Source organism: Zophobas morio, unplaced genomic scaffold (genome assembly GCF_036711695.1).
Source record: "Zophobas morio isolate AGI-343-1 ecotype UQ-CSIRO unplaced genomic scaffold, CSIRO_AGI_Zmor_V1 ptg000010l, whole genome shotgun sequence".
Taxonomy (NCBI): domain Eukaryota; kingdom Metazoa; phylum Arthropoda; class Insecta; order Coleoptera; family Tenebrionidae; genus Zophobas; species Zophobas morio.
In genome coordinates, this window is record NW_026972115.1 from 3,115,341 (window position 1) to 3,125,458 (window position 10,118).

The 10,118-nt window shown below is 32.2% G+C and overlaps 1 long non-coding RNA gene across 1 annotated transcript; it reads right to left on the reverse strand.

The window, feature by feature from the left end:
- Nucleotides 1-8,649: 8,649 nt before the first annotated feature.
- Nucleotides 8,650-9,852, reverse strand: LOC135125985 (uncharacterized). The gene is made up of 2 exons (XR_010279984.1): nt 9,420-9,852; nt 8,650-9,368 (listed from the first exon to the last, which is right to left on the reverse strand). It is a non-coding gene; the product is annotated as an uncharacterized LOC135125985 (long non-coding RNA).
- Nucleotides 9,853-10,118: the final 266 nt, after the last annotated feature.

The following is a 10,118-nucleotide window of genomic DNA, read 5'->3' on the forward strand; positions in this document are numbered from 1 at the left end:
CGCCGTCACGATATCTGCTCCAATAAACACGATAAGTAAAACCAAAATGTCCAAAAATTTTCCAAAAAAGTCGTGAAATTTGGTTCCATCGACCGAAAATTGGTGCCAAATTGTAGATAATCTTCTCCTTGTTTCAAATTTGAAATCGCCGTCACGATATCTGCTCCAATAAACACGAACCGTAAATCCAAAATTTCCAAAAAATTTCCAAAAAAGTGGTTAAAATTGGTTGCATCGACCGAAAATTGGTGTCAAATTGTTGATAATCTTCTCCTAGTTTCAGATCTGAAATCGCCGTCACGATATCTGCTCCAATAAACACGATAAGTAAAACCAAAATGTCCAAAAATTTTCCAAAAAAGTCGTGAAATTTGGTTCAATCGACCGAAAATTGGTGCCAAATTGTAGATAATCTTCTGCTTGTTTCAAATCTGAAATCGCCGTCACGATATCTGCTCCAATAAACACGAACCGTAAATCCAAAATTTCCAAAAAGGTAGTTAAAATTGGTTGCATCGACCGAAAATTGGTGTCAAATTGTTGATCATCTTCCCCTAGTTTCAAATCTGAAATCGCCGTCACGATATCTGCTCCAATAAACCCGAAAAGTGAATCCAAAATTTCCAAAAATTTTCCAAAAAAGTGGTTAAAATTGGTTCAATCGACCGAAAATTGGTGCCAAAGTGAAGATAATCCTCCGCAAGTTACGAATCGGAAATCGCCGTTGCGACATCTGCTCCAATAAACCCGAAAATTTAATCCAAAATTTCCAAAATTTTTCAAAAAAGTCGTTACAATTGGTTAAATCGACCGAAAATTGGTGTCAAATTGTGGATAATCTTCTGCCAATTCCGAATCTGAAATCGCCGTCACGATATCTGCTCCAATAAACACGAAAAGTGAATCCAAAATTTCCAAAAATTTTCCAAAAAAGTGGTTAGAATTGGTTCATCGACCAAAAATTGGTGTCAAATTGTAGATAATCTTCTGCTAATTATGAATCTGAAATTGTCGTCACGATATCTGTTCCAATAAACACGAAAAGTGAATCCAAAATTTCCAAAAATTTCCAAAAAAGTAGTTAAAAATGGTTCAATCGACCGAAAATTTGTGTCAAATTGTAGAAAATCTTCTGCTTATTACTAATCTGAAATCGCCGTCACGATATTTGCTGCAATAAACACAAAAAGTAAATTCAAAATTTCCAGAAATGTTCCAGAAAAGTGGTTAAAATTGGTTAAATCGACCGAAAATTGGTGCCAAATTGTAGATAATCTTCATCTTCCGCTGGTTATAAATCTGAAGTCGCCGTCACAATATCTCCTGCAATAAACACGAAAAGTGAATACAAAATTTGCAAAAAAATTCCAAAAAAGTGGTTAAATTCGGTTCAATCGACCGAAAATTAGTGCCAAATTGTAGATAATCTTCCGCTAGTTACGAATCTGAAATCGCCGTCACGATATCTGCTCCAATAAACACGAAAAGTGAATCCAAATATTCCAAAAAAGTAGTTAAATTCGGTTCAATCGACCGAAAATTAGTGCCAAATTGTAGATAATCTTCCGCCAGTTACGAATCCGAAATCGCCGTCACGATATCTGCTCCAATAAACACGAATAATGATTCCAAAATTTCCAAAAATTTTCCAAAAAAAGTGGTTAAAATTGGTTAATTCGACCGAAAATTGGTGTCAAATTGTAGATAATTTTCCGCTTATTACTAAACTGAAATCGTCTTCACGATATCTGCTCCAATAAACACGAAAAGTGAATAAAAAATTTCAAAAAATTTTCCAAAAAAGTGGTTTAAATCGGTTCAATCGACCGAAAATTAGTGCCAAATTGTAGATAATCTTCCATTTGTTACTAATCTGAAATAGCCGTCACGATATCTGCTCCAATAAACACGAAAAGTGAATCCGAAATTTCCAAAAATTTTCCAAAAAAGTGGTTTAAATTGGTTCAATCGACCGAAAATTGGTGTCAAATTGTAGATAATCTTCTGCTTATTAATAATCTGAAATCACCGTCACGATATCTGCTCCAATAAATCCGAAAAGTGAATCCAAAATTTCCAAAAATTTTCCAAAAAAGTGGTTAAAGTTGGTTCAATCGACCGAAAATTGGTGCCAAATTGTAGATAATCTTCCGCTAGTTATGAATCTGAAATCGCCGTCACTATATCTGCTCCAATATACACGAAAAGTGAAAACAAAATTTGCAATAAGTTGAACCTCCTGAATACGAATTCGGGTCCAAGATTGACTACAAATCTTCCTAATTTTTTTTATTGTTGTATCATTATCAAAAAACACAAAACTGCTAACTTTCGTGCAAATAAAACAACAATCAATATTAAAAAACCCTCTCCGCTTCAACCCTACACGCGTGTTTCTTCCACCCCGTCGGAAAATCCATCACGTGCACCCCCAGCCGCCCTTATTTCAATAAACCCCCAAATTGGACACTCGAACCGATTTCGGCGCAATTACATGTGAAACCGGTTCGCAGACGAGCGATTTGTTTGATTATCAGCGAAAAAAAGCCGAACATCTTCGAAGCGGTTGTTGGAACGCAGTTCGAACGGAAGGCCATCCCGTTTAATTACACCGTTGACAAACTAAGTGCTTTTACCGAGATTAATTGGTTCCCGTTTTGTAATAAATTATCGCGTCACAATTGCCAATTGGGCTGGCGGTGGATGGCTTCGGAAAATTGCCGTGGGCCGCGTGAAAAATGTCACAATCGAGGAGACAGGCTGCAGTTTTTCAGGGCCGGCTGAGTTATGGCGAATTACAAAACTGACCCACGAATGGGCGTAATGGTGAGAATAAACGAGATATTGTTAATAATAGAGTGAATCTGGCACGTTTTGGTCGCTTTACATGTCATAGAATATAAAGTGAGTGCGTTAGGTTTGTTTACACCCTTTGATTAACGTGCTTACCCTTTTAGTTGACCCTTCTATGAGGGTTGAAAACCTTTCATATTTTCCAGAACATCGGCCTCGTTTCTAAATAACTGGCAAAACGCTGAATTCGTCTCTTGCTGCGAAAGAAAAGGGTGTACAATGTTGCGAGGGTGGGGGCATAGATTAATATAGATGCGACATACTGGCTGATTTTGCAAAACCACCCTTATTGACGTTGTTGAGAACTTGTTTGATCTACAGACCAGAGCGCGCTCAGGCCAATGTCGACTCTAAGCGTTCAGAAGCGATTTGGTTGGTTTGGACTATAATTTCTGCGGGAAATAGTTGTTGTCGGTTTTTATAACGACTAAGTGAATATTTTTGGTACATATTTAGATGATAATGAGAAAAAAAATGAAAAATTAAAATAATCGAAAATTCGAAAAATCGAGAAATCTAATAATCGAAAAATCGAAACCTTAAAAAATCGTAAAACCGAAACATTGGAAAATCGAAATATCGAAGAACTGAAAATCGAAAAAAATGTAAAATTCAAAAATCTAAAATTTATAAACCGAATAACGAAAAATCGAGAAATCGAAACTCACAAATTTAAAAAATCGGATAACTGAAAAATCGAAACATCAAAAAACTGGAAAATCGAAAAACCGAGAAATAGAAAAATCAAAAAATCAAGAAATCGTGGAGTCGAAAAGTCGAGCAATTGAGAAACCGAAATAGGCAAAAATCGAAAAGTTAAAAACTGAACAATTTATAAATTGAGAAATTGACAATCAAAACATCGATAAATCCAAATCTCGATAAATCGAGAAATCAAATACTTAAAAATTCGAAAACTTGAAAAATTGAGAGATTGAAAGATCAAAAGAACGAGAAATCGAAAAGTAATGAAGTCGAAAAATCGAAAAATCGACAAACAAAAAGTTAAAAGTTGAAAAATTGGAAAAGCGGAAAAATCAAAAAACGAAAAAATGGAAAACTGGAAAAACTGAGAAACCGAAATAGGCCAAAAAAAATTTGAAAAACTGATAAATCTAAAACCTGAACAATCAAATCTCGAAAAATCGGGAATGAAAAATTAACAAATCGAAAAATTGAAAAACAGAACATCTAAAAAAAAATCGAAAGATTAAGAAATATTGAAAAAATTAAAATATCAAAAGATAGAAAAATCTAAAATTTAAAAATCCAAAAATTGAAACATCAAAAAAGTAAAAAGGTAGACACATCGAAAAATCCAGAAGTCAAAAATAGAAAAGCCGAAGAATTGAAATATTGAAAAATCCTAAAACTGAAATATCTAAAAACTGAAAAATCGAAAAATCAAAAAAGTGAAGTCGAAAATAAAAACCATAAAAAATATAAAAATTGAAAAATCAAAAAATTAAAGAACTAGGAAAATCGAAACACTTGAAGGTCAAGAAATGGGAAAATCAAAACAACGGTTAATTGAAAAATCGAAAAATTGAGAGTTTATGAAAGTCAAATTTGAAAAATTAAAAAATCGAAAATTTGACGATATGACAATTGAAAAACAGAAAAGCTAAAACCGGGAAGTCGAAAAATCAAAAGATTAAGAAACCGAAACATTTGAAAAATTCGAAAACTTGAAAAATTCAAATATCGAAGAACTGAACTGAAAAATCGAGAAATCAAAAAATCTAAAATTTAAAAAATTAAAAAATCGAAAATTTAAAAATCGAAAAAGTTAAATAATAAAAGTAAAAAGGTAGACACATCGAAAAATCCAGGAGTCAAAAATCGAAAAGTCTAAGAATCGAAATATTGAAAAATCCCAAAACTGAGACACCGAAAAACTGAAAAATGAAAGAAAAACTGAAAAATGGAATACCTGAAAAATCCGAAAACTGAGAATCTAAAAAGTTTAAAAATTGAGCAATCGAAAAATCCAAAAAGTGAAGTCGAAAAATCGAAACCTTAAAAAACTAAAAAATGCAAAATCGAAAAATTAAAGAATTGAAGAACAGGAATATCTAAACCCTCGAAAGTCAAGAAATGGGAAAATCAAAAAACATCGATTAATTGAAAAATCGAAAAATTGACAGTTTATAAATATCAAATTTGAAAAATGGAAAAATCGAAAATTTGAAGAAACGACAATTGAAAAACAGAAAATCTAAAACGGGAAGTGGAAAAATCGATAGATTAAGAAATCAAAACTTTTAAAAAATTCGAAAACATGAAACACGGAAATATCGAAGAACTGAAATGAAAAATCGAGAAATCGAAAAAGCGAAAGATTAAGAAATATTGAAAAATTAAAATATCAAAAGATTGAAAAATCTAAAATTTAAAAATCCAAAAATTTAAAAATCGAAAAAGTAAAAAGGTAGATACATCGAAAAATCCAGAAGTCAAAAATAGAAAAGCCCAAGAATTGAAATATTGAAAAATGCTAAAAATGATTTATCTAAAAACTGAAAAATCGAAAAATCAATAAAGTGAAGTCGAAAAATAAAAACCTTAAAAAATCGAAAAATTGAAAAATCAAAAACCTGAAAAATCAAAAAATCAAAGAATTGAAGAACAGGAAAATCAAACACTCGAAGGTCAAGAAATGGGAAAATCAAAACATCGATTAATTGAAAAATCGAAAAATTGACAGTTTATAAATGTCAAATTTGGAAAATTGAAAAATCGAAAATTTGAAGAAACGACAACTGAAAAACAGAAAATCTAAAACGGGATTCCGAAGGCCGAAAATGCGAAAAATTGGGAAATCGAAAAATTTTAAAATCGAAACCTAGAAAAATTGGAAAACCGAAAAATCGAAAGCCGAAAAGACAAAAAATCGACAAACATTGTGAAAATTGTAACATCAAAAGAAAAATCGAAAATTTATAAGTTTTAAATTAAAAAAAAATCGATAAATTCCAAAAACCAAATAAATCCAAAAAGCGAAACATCGCAAAATTCAATTACTCAAACATTGAAAAATCCAAACATCAAAAGAAAAATCGAAAATTTTAAAATTTATAATTAAAAAAAAATCCAAAAATTGATAAATCGAAAATTCCACAGATTGAACAATCAAAAATGGAAACATCAAAATCTAAATAAATCGAGCAATAGAAAAATTGAAAAATAGAGACACTGAAAAATTTAAAAAAAATCGAAAAATCTAAAACCTCAAGTTTAGAAAAATCGAGGGATCGAGAAATCCAAGAAATCGGCATCAAAAAATTGGAAAATCTAGAACTCAAAAATGCGAAAATTGGAAAATATAAATATGGAAGAACTGAATAATCGAAAAAACGAAAAATCAAAAAATCTTTAGTTTTAAAAATCAGAAAATTGGAAAAACTGAAAAATCGAGAAAATGGAAAAATTCCAAAGCTAAAATGGCGGAAAATTGGGAAATCGAGAAATTGAAAAAACGAGATGTTGAAAAACCGAAAAATTGAGAAATCGAGATAGGCCAAAAAGTTAAATACTGAAAAATTTAAAATTTAAAAAACCGATTCGAATCGAAAAACTGAAAATCCAAATTTTAAGAAATTGAAAAATCCAACGATTGAAAAATCGAAAAATCCACAAATTGAACAATCAAAAAACCGAAACATCGAGATATCGATAAATTGAGAAATCGAAAAATTGAAAAATAGAAAAACTGAAAAACCGAAAAATCTAAAACCTCAAGTCGAAAAATCGAGAGATTGAGAAATCGAAACATCAAAAAACTGAAAAATCTAAAACTTACATATGCGAAAAATTGAAAAGCAGGAATATCGAAGAACTGAAGAATTGGAAAATCGAGAAATGCACAAATCTAAAGTTTTAAAAATTGAAAAATCGGATAATTGAAAAATATAAAAACTGAAAAATCGAGAAAATGGAAAAATTCCAAAACTCAAATCCTGGAAAATTGGCAAATCGAAAAATTTAAATATCGAAACATTGAAAAATTCAAAAACTGAAACATCGAGAAATCCAAACAGCAACAGATCCAGAAATCTAGAAATCGAAAGTCGAGATGTCGAAAAATCGAAATAGGCCAAATTCGAAAAACCGAAAAGTTAAAAACTGAAGAATTTAAAACCCAAAAAATCGACAAATCGAAAAACTAAAAATCCACAAAGAAAACAGGGTGGGTGGGTGGGGCCCCTTAGATTTTTGTAAACGTAGATTCGACCACTTGATAAAAAAATCAGTCTTCATCTAATAAAATAAGCCAATTAAATTAAAAAACGGAGGTGGGTGGGGTTAGTCAAAAGTCAAAAAATTGAGAGTTTATGAAAGTCAAATTTGAAAAATTAAAAAATCGAAAATTTTACAAAATGACAATTGAAAAACAGAAAATGTAAAACCGGGAAGTCGAAAAATCAAAAGATTAAGAAACCGAAACATTTGAAAAATTTGAAAACTTGGAAAATTCAAATATCGAAGAACTGAACTGAAAAATCGAGAAATCGAAAATTCTAAAATTTTAAAAATTAAAAAATCTAAAATTTAGAAATCGAAAAAGTAAAATAATCGACACATCGAAAAACCCAGGAGTCAAAAATCGAAAAGTCGAAGGATCGAAATATTGAAAAATCCCAAAACTGAAATACCCAAAAACTGAGTAATTAAAAAATTGAGAAATCGAAAAATCAAAAAAGTGAAGTTGAAAAATCGAAACCTGAAAAAATAGAAAAATTGAAAAACCAAAAAACCTGAAAAATCAATTAACTGAAAAATCGACAAATAAAGAGTTTATAAAAGTCAAAAATTGAAAAATCGAAATATTTGAAAATCGAAATTTGAAGTCGAAGAGAAAAACTGAAAACTGAGAAATTGAAAAATTGAGAAATTGTAAAATCCAAAAATTGAATAATAAATAGGAGTAAACTGAAAAGTCCCTAAACTAAAATTTCGAAAAACTGAGAATTCGAAAGTAATTCGTGTGACCTGAATTAAAGTGAAGGAAACAGTAAACAGCTTATAATATTCTGGTAAATCTAGTGTCTATGACATTTTTTTTTGTAGTTAATTTTATTGCTAGCTAGACATAAACACTGTTGCCAACATAAGTGGAGGAGTCCTCAAACGTCATTTAATTTAAACTATGACGCTTCTCTATGTTCTCTGGTTGGGGATTAAAGGAGACACAAGTGACTATTAATTTTGTTTTTAGGTTGGCAACCTATTTATAATTGTATGATGGCACACCTGATTGTCAAATTTTATGACAGCTGCCATTTTCTGCTCGACAAGTAAAAAAACACAAATTTTAAGTAACAACGATATTTATTGTCTTAAATATTATAAGAAAACAAAACAGCGCGCAAAGTGTTTAAATTTGATACTCTTTGCATCTTTCTTCAGACCTTGTTTAAAAAATCAGCCACTCTTCGTACACTTGGTTGAATCTAGATCTTAGAAAACTTAATAATAGTGTCATTTAAGTAAATTCTCATCAACTAGAAGTTAATTATAGATAGGTACACTAACTCGACTAATGTTTTCGGCGCGAAACCGAAATCAAGAAAAATTATATAAAATGTTTTATGACTATGTCTTCATAACATACTATAAAATAATATGTTTTAATCGATTTAACAATAAATTCAACTATGTTTTATAGTCACTTTGACTAATAAGTATCACTAATAGAATATTGTAGAGAAACATACCTATTCAACTCTTAGTTTATTGCACATTACCTACTAATTTTGAACTTGTTTTTGAAACTTAGCTAAACTTAACGATAACATAATTTGCCTCGTACTAATTATGACTATTTCGTTGCGTAGGAATTCAATTCTTTCACTAACAGTAACGATATTGCAGTGTAACTACGAGTACAGGCTACTAATAATAAATCACATAGAGTAAGCAGTTAAGCGAGGCTATTCCTTAAAATAAAACAATCACATTGATTACTCTAGTGGAAGACAACGCAATTTTTGTTGTTAACATTCTTTTCTTAAAAGTAATCAATAATCTCGTGCCTTAATCAATCGATAAAATTGCACTAATATTTCACAAGCAGTCTGCTAAATAAAACCCGGAGGTCGTCCACACTTAGTGTGTGAACCCACTCCAGTCGGCTACGATCTTAGGTACTTAATCTACGCTAAACTGAGATAAAGATAATTTAAAAACATAATAATTTATATTAACAAGAAAATATATTATAATCTGCAATATATATTAATTTAAATAGTCGCTATATATTAATTCCATTTATACAAGTATCTGATATGTGCAATTAGAAGTTACAATGTCACTGAATCTCAGCATTTTCTTATTTCGGTGATACTAGGTTAGGTACGAGCGATCGATTAAATCTTCAACTCAACATACTGATTCGGAACGAAATTCTGTCTGGCCTTGTCGTGCTCGGGTCGGGGGATCCCATCTACCATGATCCGGGCGTCCATGGCGGGCATGGGCGCCATGGGCGGCAGCGCCACGCACTCTGGCGGCATCTGCGAAACCCAAATTAGCGTCATGTCGCACGCGGAGGACTGTTACGTTACCATGGCTTGCTGCGGCTGCTGCGGGGGCAGGGCTCCAGGGGGCGGCATGGTCGGGTAGTAGTTCGTAGGGGAGACCGGGGGACTAGGGTACGGCCAGTAGAAGATCGGCGGCGGCAGAAACTGTCTCGGACCCAGTGGCGCTGCTGCGATCTGCACGGGACCGTATCCGGGGAAATTGGGGCCCGGGTGGAAGGCCGTCGGGATGATGTTGCCACCTAGACAGAAAACGCGGAAATGAGAGCGCGTTCAGCCGCGCAACGAGCGACTTCACGTGTTTTTAGTGATTATTTGATGAGATGAATTAACGAACTCCATGCTCAGACGTGAAATGTGGCTTAATACTGTCACCAAAATGGCACGAGTGCCATCCCACATACAAAAGAAAGCTTCTCCATGGTTTTTAAACTCTACGGTGTGTGACAAAGAAGTGTGTTATTCTAAAAACTAAAAATCCACAAAGAAAACCGGGTGGGTGGGTGGATGGGGCCCCTTCGATTTTTGTAAACGTAGATTCGACCGCTTGATAAAAAAATCAGTCTTCCTCTAATCAAATAAGCCAATTAAATTCAAAAACGGTGGTGCGTGGGGTTAGTCAAAAATCAAAAAATTGAGAGTTCATGAAAGTCAAATTTGAAAAATTAAAAAATCGAAAATTTGACAAAATGACAATTGAAAAACAGAAAATCTAAAAGCGGGAAG